Source organism: Tribolium madens, unplaced genomic scaffold (assembly GCF_015345945.1).
Source record: "Tribolium madens isolate multiple individuals breed KSU strain unplaced genomic scaffold, Tmad_KSU_1.1 Scaffold_19;HRSCAF=116;Tcas5.2_LG9, whole genome shotgun sequence".
Taxonomy (NCBI): Eukaryota; Metazoa; Arthropoda; class Insecta; order Coleoptera; family Tenebrionidae; genus Tribolium; species Tribolium madens.
Window position 1 is genome coordinate 17517283 of NW_025400983.1, and position 15167 is coordinate 17532449.

Consider the following 15167-nt stretch of genomic DNA (forward strand, 5'->3'; position numbering starts at 1 on the left):
CTTAAATTTCGCTTGTTAATGCTCTACTAGTTCTAATGAATAAAGATAAAAACAAGAAAGTATTACTGAAAATGTAACGACACATGTTTGGGCGACTTCTTGCAGTTAGTACTGAAAAAAAAAGTAAACTATTGCTTGACCTTTCCACCAGCACCAATGCCGCATGCTTTTTTTTCTCATGTGGTGGTGAAATGTTTAAAACGGACAAGTCGAAATTAGCGAAAACGTTGATATCTCAAACCGAAATGGTTGAGCCAATAAATATCAACGTTAAGATAATAGATGGTTTTTACTACTTGTACCTGATCGGATCCTCTATGCCAAAAACCTTTGACAAAATACTTATAAAAATTTGTTCCACAAATGATATACAAATACTGCCATAAGGTGGGATTGAAAGTCATGGGTTGTGTTTAATATAAAAAGGTTTATTCAAAATGACAAGAAAGTTTGGACTAACTTTTGGAGCATTAATAGTCCGATAAGGGCACATGTTACACGAATAACTAAAAAGACGACCTCGACTAAACGCGCACTAAGGCTACAAGTAATACTCAAGACTAGACTCCCATCTTCTTAATATTCCGCGTGTTTATTATGGTTCGAGAAGCTGACTCGGCGATATGAATGACGTTTCCGCGTTACACTTTCAATATGACACAATAGCCGAAACCTCTTTTCGAAACATAGTTTTTGTTACGGAATATTACTAACACAATTCCGCAGTATGTGACATATGCCTGGCCCTACCAGTTTGTCGCCCCGACAAACAATTTATAATTCCAACCTAAAACGACCCTATCAAAATTACATTCTACTACTTCTTGCACCAACGCCTCACTTGTTCTTCGTTCCCATGGTTAATGTTTTTTTCACTTTCTGTGTCCTCACACTGTCTGGTAATTCACAATTGCACTGTCACTAGTTTCACCCAGAGAAAGATTCCTGAGACGCATCACTACCTTTGCTACGGCTGCACCCGCTGGGTTCGTCGAAGTGAAATCCCTTGACTCAGATCTTCCTTCTTGATCTTTGGCCTGGTCATAACTTTTGACTTGGTCTTCGTTTTCTCAATAGGTACCTCAGAACTTCCTCACTGGCGTTGAGGACAAGTTGAGGTGACGTTTGTCCACACTTGGGTGAACTCCTCGGTCCTTTCTTCCTTGACTGTATGACCTTTTTCGAGTACGCTTCTTGCCTTCCGGAGAACTCGTTTCCTGCTTCGGCAAGTGCTTTTGATGTGACCATTTGACTGTGAGATGCGCTCTTTGCACTCTCTCCAGACTACTCCCAGGATAAGACGAAAAGCCTCCCCTCTCACATAGGCTCCTTTATTTCCTCGATTTGTCTCCCGTCTCGGACATTCTCTCCTCGCGGGCGTTGGGCAAAAGAAAAACGACACATTAAAAAAATTCTTAACTAACTAAAATTAAAGAACATGTTTTGAAATTTGAGCCCACCAGCTTCACATCGCTTTACTATTTTACAATAATGTTGTGCTGACTAGAGTTTCTAACTCTAGTTCTGACAAGTCTGAATTTTCGCAACCTTCATTCTTGTCGCACCAACCTTGCCTGGTATGTGGCTGTTTACACAACTTTGCTGACCTAGCCACATACCAAGTAAACATATCATATCAGATCATATACGTCTCCGCGCTAATTTTCGTTATCGTAAGAGCCTGCGACCGGTAGCATGTCATCGGGCAGTCTTCCTAAATCCTCAATCGAACTGCCTCTTGTTAGCCTCCTGATGCAAGATGGACCGTGTATCGAATCCGCGTTGAATCGTGGCAGAAAACACAATCTATTTTCGTAGGGTTTACAGTGGTGTAAACCAACCCCCGAGATTGTTCTTACTCTTGCTGGTGTTGGCCCCGATACTGCTACGTACGCACTTTCGTGATTGTTCCGACATGTATTGTTGTTTCATCCAAACAGTACGCTGACAAGTTCAAACAAAGACCAGTGTCGACCCTGACCTCGAATGGGCGTCCTGATCTGAAGTGTGATGTTCTCTCCGCGATTGACAATCGCAAATCGGTAGTGTATAATAAATCCAGACGTCCGATACAGGAATGGTCAGTTCCTGACCCTCCTTCCGAATTCGTTCTTCCAGCTTCACTAAATCTTCTCTTAGTACCAGTGAAGGTAGCAGCATCTGGAGTATGAATTGGTGTCTGCAATCGTTGGCCACGGTATTATCTTTTGCCGTCTTCATATTAATTAGTATTCTCTTCAAATTCATGTACGAGTTGTACGCCACTGGCATCATGGTTTTTTCTGTTTGGTCCATCTTCGTCACGATCTTATTTCGTGTTTCCGACGCACACTTCTCAACAATGTGTATTCGTTGCTCAATTTTCTCAAATACCTTCCCCTCTTTGTTCTGAAATTCCACAAATTCCTTTCCCAATGTTCATCTATGTTTCCTCCAACCCCTGTTGAATCCTTGATACTCGCTCAGCCAACTCCTGGTCGTTCATTGAAATTTTTTCTAATTTTTGCGTGGTTGCAAACCTGCAGTACCACTCAAAAGAACTTGCGATGAAATCCAGAGTCCTTTTTTTCGTCGAATGTCCAATTTGATTCTCTAGAATGTCTGCAAATGACGATTACCTGTGTTCATAATACAACGAAATCCTCTCCATTTTTAAAAAATTTGCATGACATTGTTCTGCTGTGCCTCGAGCAAAAATATATTGCCTTTTCTCCTAGATCCTTTAACCCCTTTGCAGTGTAAGTTAACGGAAGTTTTGATGGCCTTTGGCAGCTCCTTCCAATATACACCTCCATTTATCTCGATATGGCCCGCGACAGTTCCCAGAAGAATATTGCATATTGATACACCCGAAACTTAATTTTAAATATTAGTCTCCCTAGTATTTACATAACTTATTTAATTCCTAAACCCAGCCTGTATTAAAACCCACTTATTAGTAACCAATATATTTACATTAAAACTATTCCACCCATGAGGTCCAAGGGTCATTATACTTTAATAATCTATTTACGTGTACTATTTCCGATTTACCTCTTTGACCCGTAGTTCATGTTTCCGATTTTCCGAATAACTTATCGTACTCCTGCAGTTTGTGATGTTTTTGGTCGCTTCTGCCTGTAGTGCTAAAAGATTTTCCCGAATCTTGATAATGTTTTCGTTCTCAAGTTGAGGCTCCATCCAATTAGCTTGCGTCAGCAGTGTTGGTAGATCACAAGGTACGGTGGGTACCTTGTTGTCGCTTGTACACTTGTATTATAACCAAACGTGGTGGGTTTAACATGCAAGTCCCAGTCCTTCTGATCCGTTGAAGTAAAAACTGCCAGCATCCCTGCCAGGGTCTTATTGTATTTTTCTACTAGGCCGTTTGTTTGCGGGTGGTATGCCGTTGTGTATAAATCTTCCACAAATCCCATTAACGTTAATAATTCTGTGAGCATCTAACTTCGAAACACCGTCCCACGGTCACTTAGAAAAGCACGGGGTGCACCAAACCCCGTTATTACATTTTGTAAAAAAAAAATTGCAACGCGCTTCCTGTGTCGTCCTTTAATATTCGCGCTCTTGCGTACCGAGAGACGTATTCCGTGCAGACTATGACCATCGTGTTTTTGCCTGTTTCGATTTTGGAAATGGACCCATAAGGTCTACTGATACCTTAGACCATATCTCCCCTATTGCTAAGGACTGTAAAAAACCTGCCGGATTTTTAAAATCCTCTCTTTTCTTTCATTCGTAATTTTGTCCAATAACCTCGCTGTTTGATTTTGTGGAATGTTTTACATGTTTCCAAATGCCCGCTCAACGGGTCACTATGATGATTGTACAAGATTTCTCCAATTAGGGACTTTGGAATCACCAGTAAATATTGCAATCCTGTCGTTGCAGCGTTCTTCTTGTACAATACTCCATCTCTTGAAGTGAAATTTTTTTGCTCTTCCCCTTATCGCAATAAGCAATTCGCTTTAATCTGGATCTTCGATGCATTTTATCATTTCTCTCCATTCCTCGTCCTTGAGCTGACTTTCTCTTAACTCTACGCAGGATAAGCTGGAATTTCATCCGCTTCGTGTATTTCCAGTCAGAAGGGGATTCCTAGAGAGACAATCAGCATCCCTATGTAGTACGCCACTTCGATGAACGACCGTGTAGTCAAACTTGCTCAGTTTCATTGCCCACCTTACCAGCTTCCCCCTGGATCTTTAATAGTTTTCAGCCACTTAATCGTGTTGGGATCGGTCACGATTTTTATATGTCGTCCGAACACTATATGTCTTAAATACGTCAACGACCATACACACTCCAAACACTTGTTTGTGAAGCTTCTGCAGATGTGCGCTACTGGATGCATTTGCTGGTCGTCGCCTTTTTGCAAGAACACTGCACCCAACCCCTTCAGACTTGCATCGGTAATAAATTCACAATCCTTATTTGGATTAAATCTCTGTAGCGGATGTCATCTTCTACTTTAATGTCTTAAAAGCCGTATCCTGTTGGTCATTCCACTCCCAAATTCGATTATTTTTTGTAGCTTCGTGTAACGGTTGCGTTATCACCGCATAACTGTGAAGAAACTTCCAATAATAATTACACATCCCTAAGAAACTTTGGATGTCCTTCACGTTCTTTGGTACTGGAAAGTTCACGATTCCTTCTATTTTCTTCTCATTTAGTTTGATTCCATTTGTTCCTACTTTAAATTCGAGCACTTCTACTTCTTGCTGGAGATAGATACATTTATCCGGCTGTAAGGTCAACCCTGCATCCCTGATTTGTTGGAGTACTTTTCGTAATTTTTGAGGAGGTTCCTATAGCGTTTTCTTTTTTTAAGTAGAAATAGATGACAAAAAATCTTCAACTTTGTTCTAAGAAGTATTGTCGTAACTTTAAAAATAATAAAGTTATGGCTTGGGGCGTTTTTCGTAATACAGCCTGTCTATTTATCCTACTTTCGTCAAATTATCGAATATTTCACAGTCCATCGAGCATAGTTCTCTTGATTACAGATAAAAAATAAATCTGTAATTTTAGGCAATACTAACGAGAAAAGTTCGAAACCTCTAGTACGAATGCTTCGTGATAGATGTAAGTAGTGATGAATAAGATTACTGTAAATCAAATAAAATTGTTGAGTTTTGCCAAATTTGCCATTGAGACTTTGTTGTTTGTAAATACAGTAATCCCTCATCAATTCCTTCAGTTCTTCATTTACTATGTGGAATGATGATATTTTTCAGTTTTGTAGTCTTTGAAATTCCTGTATCATATCATATGTTAATGACGTGTTATTAAAATTTACGACGAGACTCTTGACAGAGGAACTACTGCTTCAAGAACAAGAGACTAAAGTGGAAGTGGTTGCCTTGATAGCGGAGGACGTAAACAGAAAGAAAAGAAGTTATGAAAAGGACAAGAAAAATCAAGGATGCTTCACGTGGGAGAAGAAAAATTATTTCCGAAAAGACTGTCCTGGGTGTTATACGTGTGGGTCAAGGTTTCATGTTGCTAAAAACTGTACACAGTCTAAAAATAACAATCGTGGGAATTCTTCCTCGCGTCGTGAACCTCAAGCTTTTATCGGTAATAAAATAAATGGATCAGGAAGTGATGATGACTGGATTGTCGATTCCGGGTCATCTAATCACATGTGTATGAAAAAAGAGTGGTTTAAAAGTTTTGTAATGTTTTCTCAGCCAGAATTAACCACAGTGGAAAATGGTGAGAAAGTTGAAGCACTCGGGAAAAATGATATAGACATTGAGACTTGCGTCGATAACAAGTGGCTTCCAGGAATTTTAAAAGACGTTTTCTTCACACCGGAGATGAAACACAATTTATTTTCCGTGAAAGTCACAACCAAAAGGGGTAAAATAAAATTACGTGTCGTGTTGAGTGTGACCATACAAGAAGGTATGCATTTTCGACAATTCTATGTAAAGACGGCATTTCTTCATGGTTTTCTTGATCAAGAAATTTACATGCAACAACCAATTGGATTTGAAGATGGGACGAATCGAGTTTGTAGACTTTTAAAGAGTTTATACGGATTGAAACAATCACGCAGGTGTTGGAATCAACGTTTAACAGATTTTTTGAAAACGTGCGGTTTAAGGGAAAGCGTTGCCAATCCGTGTTTGTACATTCGTATATGTGGAAACAATAAACTTTTTCTGATCGTTTATGTAGACGATCGACTCATATGTGCTACATCGACCTTGGAGGCTAATAAACTCCTCGAAATGCTCGATAAAGAATTTAAAAATATTACAACCGTTCCAGTTTCCAAATTTTTAGGAATGGAATTACGCTTGCTTGAAGATGGCTCGATTTTCATTAATCAAGGTAGTTATACGCGAAAAGTGTTGCAACGTTTCGAAATGTTGGACCCTAAACCAGTGTCAACCCCAATCAAAAGTGTAAAAAGTTCGCAAAACTCGGATAATTTAATAGAAAATGTGCAATATCGAGAAGCTGTCGGTAACTTGATGTATTTGCAAGTTATTTCGCGACCGGACATCCCGTTCGTGGTAAATAAAGCTGCAAGAGCCTTGGAAAAGCCGACTAATGAGGACTGGAAATTAGTGAAACAAATTTTGTTTATATTATCGCAAAATTAATGACCATTTGGAAGTGTTTTCTGTCGCTGATTTTGCTGGTGATCTAATTTCGCGAAAATCAACAACAGGGATTGTGTGCAAATTCGGTGGTGCTACTGTTTCGTGGCAAAGTAAAAAAACAGCAGTGCATCGCACAATCAACAACTGAAGCTGAATACGTCAGTGTTGCTGCAGCTCTTAAAGAATATGTGTGGTTATCGCGATTACTAAAAGACATTCATGTCAGTGTCGGTAAAAATACGTCGTTTGTCGATAATCAAAGAGCCATAAAACTTGTGAAAAAAAGAATTTCATCAACGTTCAAAGCATATTGATGTACGGTACCATTTCGTGCGTGATCTTTACAAGAAGGGCGAAATTAAGCTGGAGTATATACCAAGTGAAAAACAAGTGGCTAATATTTTGACAAAGTGTCATTTGCGATCAAGATTTTTGAATTTGCGAGATAAATTGAGACTGATCAATGCTAATGAATTTTTGAATTGAGTATTTTGTTAGTTATTATAGTTACGACTAAATGTTAAGATTTCAAAATTGTTTAAAATTAAGAATGTCTATTACAGTTTATGTTTTTAAATTAGTGGAAAGGAACAGTATTCTGCCGAAATGTGAGTGAGTAGACACGTTAACAGGTAGGTGTAAGAAAAATTGTAACTTTGTATAATCAGTTAGCTTGAAGTTATTAGCGCTGTATCATATCTTCTGTACAATCTTTAGTAAAAATACCTGAAAATTACTAAATTTGCAATGAAAATAATAAGTATTACAAAAAAAAAGCATGGAAACATGCATGTCAATAACTGAAAGACATAAAATTATACACTGCTAGAGCTATTGACAGGCGTTTACTACTAAAAAGATTCATTGGATTTTTATTTTTCTTATTCCTATTCAATCAAGTATAAGTTCTTAATATTTTTACAACTAGTACTAAACAACATTTCTAGTAAATTTATCAGTTATTCCCACTCCACTTTCAAAACAGATTTCTGATAGTCCATTTTACAATTTTTATGGAGGTCACTAAATGGTACATTGATGGATCAATTACTGATACAAACGTTCTCAATTCGATTTCAATAACTGCTGCAAAGTAATTGTTCGTTTCTTCTTTCTTTGTTTTATTAAGAAATTGTATTAAATTTATTATTACATTTTTAATTGACAAAACATACTTTAAATTTTGTCCGAATCAGTTTTTGATACAACATTTTTTCAATCAATGTCTCATATTTTAATGAATTTTATGTGTATCAGTAATTGGTACTCTGATAAGTCAATAAATGACAGGTTTATTTTCAGCACAAAGTGATGTCTGCAAAAAGGTTCAATTATACAGAAAATTACATGAAAAATGCCTTACAGGCAGTAAAAGATAGTATGTCTATAAAAGGAGCTAGCAATTTATATAAAGTTCCAAGGAAAACACTGCTTTAAAAATACAAAGAAAAAACACCTATAAAGGGAAAAATTAGTGCAGACACCATTTTGACAGAAAATATTCTCGTGAAGTGCATCTTCCATTCAGTTGAATGTGGATTCCCAACTACAAAGACGCAATTATTGGACAGCGTCCAATTGCTGGCAAAAAACTTAAAAAGAGAGACTCTTCAGTAAAAGACGACCCAGAAGGCAGTGGTATAAAACACTTATGCGAAGAGATCCAGAGTTATCACTCCGAGTTGCACAAAATTTAACAAATAGTAGAGCCAATGTCACCGAAGAAAATATTGAAACATCGTTTGGTGAAATTACTAAATAACTATTTAGAAATTGTTAGTGATCCTAAATGTATGTATAACTGTGATAAAACAGCTTTTTTCCTAAGCCCTAAGTAATACAAAGTCGTAGTTAAGAATTCAGCGATAGTTTCTTACTACCAAATAAGCGAGCGGAATTAGAATTAGTAATTGTAGTAGTTGTACGTTTAATTTTGAAATGAAATAATTTGTTGGGATTATAATGTTTATAATAATGTATGGTATCAATAAATGTTTTGTGAATTTTATCTGATTAATGTTTGAAATTACTTACTGTTATGTTTATCATAGAAACCAGTAAATAATATATACCGGTCTCGAAACAAACGCGGTAACTAACTAAAAGTGTTCTATCCTCCAAAATAGTATATATATTATGATTCGAGAAGAAGCATTTTGTTGCACACACGGGTTTGTTGCGCAGCGAGGAGTGCCATAAAGCAGTAGGTGCGACAAAATGCCTTATAAACGAGATATCATACAGTATTTTTTCACTTTTGCACTTTCTTCAACAAAATAAATAAAATTTCGGAATGTAGGGAATTTTGGGGCAGTTGACAACTTTGCGCAGTGGCTAGGTGGCTATCAAATAAATTAATTTGAAACGTCATTATTTTATACGTAAAACTGAATTTCGAAAGTGTCGAAGACGTTTTGCAATGTACGCCTCTATAAATACGGATCTTGGCGGCAAATACGTTGAACAATTTACTCCCTGTGAAATCACGCCAATATTGTTCAAAACCTACCTAACCACAAAAACGAATGCAAAAATTCAAAACGAAAACCTAAATTCAGAAAAATTTTGAAGGGCCTAAACGTAAGGCCACAGACAGGATTCTACAAATAGTTGCAAAGAATAAATAAGATTAATTTCGATAGTATAAAAATATTTTAGAAAAGTCCAGCAGAGCTGGTCCAGAGTCAAAGACAAACAAAGATTGTAAGATCAATACGCAATATCATCGAATTACCAGAAATATCAAAACTAAAGAACTCTTAAATAAAATAGAAACAAAGGAATTTGGTTTTGTTTATGACAAGAGAGTTATTTTAGAAAACTTTAATACAATACCATTTGGAAATTAATCCTTTTATAGTTTCTAGTTTTGAAACACATTAAGCACAAAAAAATTTAATGCTGAAGACGTATTTTATCGTTTTTATTCGATCATATTACAATACAATTTGGAGATTTAATATACAAAGAGTAACTGAAGACTTGTAAAGGCTTAATTTAGTTACTGGAAATTCCAAATATTTTGAATTTTGGAAAATACATAAATTGCATGCAGGAACGTTAATTGGGTTGCCTATTTCAGATAGTCAATGTGGTTGTGGGCATCTGTTTGTTTTATTATTGTCACGTGATCTGTTATACATGCGATTATACACAAAAAGAACATTGTTGTCTGTGGGTCAACACAAAATAAGGTAAGGAGAATTGTTATTAATTTTTGTGTGTTTTCATGGTTTCTTCTGTAGTTTATTTAATTCATATTTCATCAAAACTCATGGAAGCGGCTGTCCTATTTTATGCGGCTGAATACCTACACAACTTTTTATGCATTTCTTTATCAGTTACAGATAAACAATTATAGAAAAACGTTTCGGAGTTGATATTCGTTTAATTGAAAAATTGAGATCTTGCCAATTAAATCGTAAGAAGAAATCGAAAATGTTCGAGCGACATGCGACTATTTCCATAAATAATGGGGGGGAAACGGAACTGACAGTCCAGGTTAACCACCGAAGGCTGACAATATCTTCTACCAATAATATCAGGAACTTTCTCCCGCCAGTGCAAGTTATTGCCGACATTGATGAAAGAACAGTTGAAATTGTAATAGATATTTTATCCTTCATACGAATCAGGTTTGCCAGTGCCACTGACAGAAATAATTTCGGAACAGCTCTTGGAAGTTTAGACTCACCTGGTTCTACATCGGCTTCATCCACTGGATCCCTGTCCCCACAAGGGTCAGAAACATCAATTTCAACAACAGACCAGGCGATGATAGCCTCACCCAGCGAAAAGTAAAATTTATCATGTATTTATTACGTATAGAGACAATAAAATTAAATAAATTAGTCGTAGTTTTATTTATGTAAGCATAGGAAATTGATTCTTAGTAATATGATTTTTCCAACAAGAACACAAATTCTTTTTGATAATTACAATTTTAGTCAATTATAATAGGTTTTATAATTCAATGACAACGTTTGAAATATTTGGTTTTTAATTTTAAATATACATTTTGAATGTACCTTTAAAAAACGGTAAAAGCCTTAAATTTGAACTGTTGTGCTGAACAGGCCTATATAGTACAAACTTCAAAAACAGGGGGAAATAGTATATAATCCTTATTCATTAATAAATACAGTATAAATTCCCATTAATAAAAAATAACATTAAAAAATCGACAAAAATGTTAATGAGATCAATTTACATAATATTCTATAGTTTTCAATAGTTATAAATGCTACCTTCAACCCCATACAATTGACAAAAATTATGAAAAATCATTTTATTAAAAAAAACTCCCCACGTAGTAATTTTCTGAAATTGATTATGAAATAAAATAATAAAATTTCGAAACGTCGGCTATTTAAGGAAGTCTTTTATTTGTCCTCAACTCGTGATCCACTATGCAAACAAATGATGCAGGACGTTAACACAACAAATTTTATTAAATAGATACATACATTATATTTAAAATAACAGGCATTTTTTTCAAGCACTAAACATTTTTTAAAGAATTTCGTTCCGTTTGTTTTTGTTATAGTGGTTACCACTTACATTTAAAATATACTGTTTATCAACATTTTCATCAAATTCATTAGTGGCGTCTAGTTCAATTTCGTAATCAAAATGGATGCAGATGTTGTGTAGAACTGTTGCTGCAACCACACATTGTACAATAAATAAAATGTTCTCATTTTCAAAAAAATTTAATCTTCTAAACCTCGCTTTCAATAATCCAAATGCATTCTCAATCACAATACGTGTTGAAGAATGGCGGTAATTAAATATCTTTTGATTTTCTGTTAGATTAACATTATCTTTAAAAGGAGGAATCAGCCAGTTTAAGCAAGGTTAGGCTGAATCCCCAAGTAAAAAATCATTTCCCATCATTCCATTAAAGCCCTTTTCATAAATGGAAGACTTTCCTCCATTATGATATCCAGTTTATTTTGTGGATTATTTCTCCTCTTTTCCTCAATTTCTCTTGCGAGATTAATGTCTTGAATCGTTGCCCATTAAACAAATATTGTGTAAAATATTAAAGGAAACTACTAACAAAGCAGCAATATCTAACCTTATAGTTTCAAGCATGTTTAAACGACAAAATCTTCCCTTCAAAAAAGCAAAGGCCCGTTCTATAGAAACTCTACTTTTACTAAACATCTTATTGAAATTTTGCTGCCTTTCAGTTAAGTGTCCAATGTTTTTAAATCCTAAGAATAAATTGGTATCCAATTTATAGGCTAAATCCCCAACTATATCATCAGAAATTTGAATTTGTCCATTTTGTAAACCACTGTATAAATCTGATCTTTTGTACAGCATGTAGTCATGTAAGGAACCGGCTTCACATGCATATACATCTGTGAACAATAACCTGACATCACAGACTCCCTACTGGGTTATTGTTTGATCTAAAGGTATTCGAAATGGAAGAAATTATTAGTAACGAGACACACGTCTGCACTCGAAAAGAGTAAAATAATGTCATTATTGATGCAAAACAAGTTCAGTAAGTATGTCAAAGAAACCCCGCAAAAAAAAACAAGTTTAAAAGCTAATTCAAGTCTTTTGACATTGTGGTCATTCCTATGCCCATATAATTACAAAGAAATTATGTGAATAACTTGATATAACACAGCAAATAAGATTGTGTACGTGCCGCTATCCGCTGAAATTAAGGAAATTTTCTAAATTACTGAATGCTCCAAAGAAAATATTGACAATCTTGAGCAAAATGAAGATAGTGAAGATGAGGAACAGACTGTAAACAACAACAAATTATGGTCAACGAACTCAACACTTTTCCTGATTAGTCAGGTGGAGAAAAATCAGGACAACTTTGATTAAGAATTGAAAAAAAATGTTTGGATTAAAATTTCTAAAGCATGTTCTGAATCCTTCAGACCTTGAACTGCAGTAGGCACAATGTGATACTAAATGGAAAGCCTTGAAGCGCACTTACAAAAGTATACAAATCCACAACAAAACCTGTAGTTCCATGAAAGGATTGACAGAAGGACAGACGTCCAAAATACTAATTAAATCAGAAGCTAATAAGGATAATGATGATGAGAATGCAAATGGTAAATCATCTGAACCATCATCGTCTTGTAGCAGCAGTCACGTTAGTGAAAGTTCTTTCAACCGCAAGAGGTGACAAAGAGCTTCCGCTGCATCTAAGAGACATGATGAGAAAATGGATCGTATGGATCGCTTCAATACTTTATTTGAAAAATTGTAATTGTTCAGTTTACACACAGTGTCTCACAGAGTATGGTATATATTCAAACCCTGCATTATGCAAACCCTGAACGTATCTTTAAGCGTATTTAAACAAAACAAAAAAAACTCATTCAAGCCATTGAAATGAGGACGTATTAAAAGTGATGAACGAAAACGAGAAAAAAAGTACACAAATAATGAATAATCCACACTCAAAGTCGAAAAAACTAAGTTTTCATTTGTTGGACGTGCAAATGATGACCTCACCTCATTCAACAAAATGGAGTACATACTTAAAAAATTCGTAACAGTTTAGGTAACTTCTGCACCGATTACAAAAGCACGATGTATTTAAAGCCCAACAATTTATATACAGAAACACAAAAAAATTTTGTTGGATCCAACATTAAAAGAATTAAACGCGGGGCAATTTTTCGATCATCTTATTTGATTTTTATGTTCACGTTGTTTCCATTAAGGAAACAATTCAATTCCTCTTTGAGAAAGTTACAGGATTATTTGAAACAACCAACAACTATGTTGAATGTTTATTAAAAGATAATTATTCTCTAACCAATACAAGGTAAATATTGACGCGAAAAAATTTCAACTGTTCATGCAGACAAAAATCTCGTTCTGCCACTCTTCATATATTTCGACGAATTTGAATGTGGAAACCCATTAGGATGTCATGCAGCATGTAACAAATTGGGTGCATTATATTATAGTATCCCGTGTTTACCAGTGAATGGTTAAATTTCAAACATTTTTGTATCTAGTTTATTTAGAAGCAAAGATCAAATTCTCAAGTCGCTTTTCAACGAAATAAATTGTTTAAATTCTACTGGCTTAAAAATTAATAGTGAACAAGTTTATCTTGATTTGGGGTTGATACTGGGGGACAATTTGGGACTTAATATGATGCTTGATTTGTCAGAGAGTTTTATTTCTGTTGTCAGTTCTGTCATGTCCCCAAGGCACTGCGACATCATCAATGCAGAGAAGACTTTGAAGCATTAAGAACTGTTGACAATTATGACTCTGATTTGGTTATTAATGATTGCAGTAAAACAGGCATAAAAGGGAAGTGTGTTTGGCACAAAATTAAGAATTTTCAGCTGACACAAAATTTGTCTGTTGATTATATGCATGATAAACTGGAAACAGTATGTATTGTAGATTTAGTATTTATAATACAAAAATTTGTTGATCAGAAGTTGTTTTCATTATCAATATTTGTAACCTGTCGGTTTTTTTTGCTATTTCTCCTATTGGAGGTTACGTAACCAAATACAAAAGTATCAGTATGTTTTATTGTCAACCTCCGATTTATTAACATCAGGATTAATTAATAGGACCGTACACAAGCAACGACCTCTTCAAATCCATTTTGGTAGTCTTATTCTTCATTTTCTAGTTTCCTGTAATTTACCTTTTCGGCGGGAATTCATCCACATACGCGTTTTACGTATCACTTTTTTTGGGACCTCGTCTATAAAATCGAATGACGATCGCCATTTTTCCTCTTTTCCTTGTTTTGGTGGCGGAAAGTTACCGTAGTGATTTTGCTCTACATTTAAAAGATCTAGTGATTGGAAGAGAAATTCTGGGATTTATCTCTTGTGGTTTTGGCTAGTCTTCTCACGACCTTTCGTTGGATTTTCGAGCTACGAGTATAAAACCATTTAGTAAAGCCTTCCTCCACCAGTTGTCGGATTGGAAGTGGACCGAGGAAAAAACCTCACTTTAAGGCCGCACACCATCTCTAGGTAATTAAAAATACAAATAATTTCTTTGTCATTGGCATCCTTCTCGAATAATATGCCACTTGGGGTGGTTTTCCATCTAACAAATCGGGCAAAATTACGACTTTCACCGTGACCACGTGGTGCCGAAAAAGTAACACATCTTTCTTTTTAGACCTTCTTCTTCTACTTTTTCCTTCTTTTTTTCTGCCGTTTTTGTGTCGTTCGCCCCCTTTTGAACGGACAATCGAGTTACGGCTGTGGCCATTGTATCCTGAAGGAGTGTACCTGGCGATTTGTCCCGTCCGTCGATTTTGGAGACCCATTTCGACTCCGTGGGGTGACGTCATCAGACGGCAAGTTCCTGGCCAGGAGCCCTAGAATCCGATAGTGGCCTTGTGAGGAGACCAACTGACTCTGGAAACCATCGTCTAAGCTAAGTCACTTCAGCGTTATATTCGACCATTTTTCGTAATTATTGAACTCTAAATAGACCTTTTTTTTTAATATACAGTGTAAATTATCCATCTCTTTTTTTTTGCTATAAACCCTCCACCTCCTCAAACTTCGTCAT

The 15167-nt window shown here is 35.7% G+C and overlaps 1 pseudogene; it reads right to left on the reverse strand.

The window, feature by feature from the left end:
- Window positions 1-1636: 1636 nt before the first annotated feature.
- Window positions 1637-15167, reverse strand: LOC123012223 (annotated as a pseudogene).